This window comes from Neovison vison, chromosome 3 (genome assembly GCF_020171115.1).
Source record: "Neovison vison isolate M4711 chromosome 3, ASM_NN_V1, whole genome shotgun sequence".
NCBI classification, from domain to species: domain Eukaryota; kingdom Metazoa; phylum Chordata; class Mammalia; order Carnivora; family Mustelidae; genus Neogale; species Neogale vison.
The window spans coordinates 214,325,507-214,327,504 of NC_058093.1; positions in this window are offsets into that span (position 1 = coordinate 214,325,507).

Genomic DNA, 1,998 nt, shown 5'->3' on the forward strand with positions numbered 1-1,998 from the left:
GGGGAGAGAGAGAAGAAGACTCCACACTGAGCAGGGAGCTTGATGTGGGGCTCAACTCCAGGACCCCAGGACCACCTGAGCCGAAGGCAGACAATTACTGACTGAGCCACCCAGGAGCCCCTTGATTTTTTCCCTCCCCGATGGAATTCAAGAAAATAAAGGTCTTTATAATAATTGATGCTGGAACACTTGCCCAAGCACTTGTTTTAACTTCTCCATTTAGGCCTAAGATTCATCTTGAATTATTTTTATATTTGGTGTGAGGTAGGAGTCAAGATTGATTTTCTCCATCAGTGTATCGGACGTTTGTTTCTGGCATGTATTCTGCATGACCCTTGGTTCATTATGACTTCAGGATCCTCATCTGTAAAACTGCGATAATCATAGCTCCACTTCATTAAGGAGAATTATATGTTGAGTTAATACATGTAAAGCAATAGACAGGTACCCAGCCTATGGTCAATGCCCAGCAGAGGTTGCTATTGTTGCCTTGGGACGTATATTCGTGTTAAAGGAGTATCCATTTATTTCCATTTTATTCAGTGGGTTTTTGGTGGGTTTCTTTCTTTCTTTTGTCATTTTTATCAAGAATGGGTGTTGAGGGGTGCCTGGGTGGCTCAATCAGTTAAGCGTCTGCCTTCGGCTCGGGTCATCATCTCCAGGTCCTGGGATATGGGCCACGTCGGGCTCCCTGCTCAGTGGGAAGTTCACTTCTCCCTCCCCCTCTCCCCCTGCTTGTGTTCTCTCTCTCTTAAATGAATAAATAAAATCTTTAAACAAAAAAATAGAAGGGGTATTGAAATTTGTCAAATGCTTCCTCATTCTCTGTAGAGATAAACCATTTCTCCTCAGGATAGAAGAGAAGAAATGAGAGTCACACTCATGGATACACTGAAAGAAGAAGACCTTTCTTGCAATGCTGGTGTCTGCCCTCCTGGGTGAGGTAGGACATGTCATTGTGTCCATGTGTTGCTAGATTCTCCATGCTAATATTTTTTAGGAACTTCGTGTTGAATTTCAAAAACACAACTGGTCTGTTGTTCTCTTTAGAAGGTTTAGGGTCGGTGTTTTGCTGGCTTCATAAAATGAATGTAGACATTTTCCTTCTTGCTCCTGCCTGTGGGGGCTTAACTGGCAAGACAGGTCTCTGGCCTTAATGGCAGGACACACTTCACCTGAGGAAATTTCTAGAAGGGTGTTTGAGGTAAGCCAGTGTTCCTGCAATGTTCTTAATTTTTTCAGTGATTGTTGACACATCTAGATCTTTGCCCCTCCTTGGATCTGTCATTTATATTAAAGGTTGCCAGATTTAGCAAACAAAAATATAGGATGCCCACTTAAATTTGAATTTCAGATAAACAACGTTTTCAGGTGTATGTCCCATAAACCCTACTTACATCATCCTAGAGAGTAATTTATTTTATTGAACTTGCCAAATTTATTTGGATGAATGATCTTTTAAGTTCTATATCTGAGCTCATTCCCCCGTTGTCATTCCTTTTGTATGTTTGCGTTTTCTTCTTTTGTACTGTAAGCTGTCGAATAACCCTTTTTTTTTTTTTTTTTCAAAGACCTGTTTTCCTGATTTCAGATTTATCAGTCTCAGTTTCAGGTTGTTACTGAGCCTTTCCCCTTGCTTTCCTGATTGTTCTGACGGCTCCTTTATTAACTTTCACTTAGATCCTTTATTCATTTTGATGCTTATAGTTCATGCAGTTGTTTCAGACAATGCATTTTCCCTGGATCCTGCATTAGCCATATTCTGTAGGGGCTGGTCTGTACTGTGCCAATGTTATTTTGGGGATATTGTAGCCCTGGTTCTGATTTCCTCTGTGTAGCAAGATGTGCAAAGGAGTCCCTGACTCAGCTGGGTAAGTGGGATCATGGACATAGCTGGTGGTCCTTGTGGGATGTGGGCACCGGCTGGGCAAGTCCCCGAGGGTGGGATGGGCAGGGAAGAAGAGGAGTGGTACCAGGAACCAAGGAGAGCTCTGCACT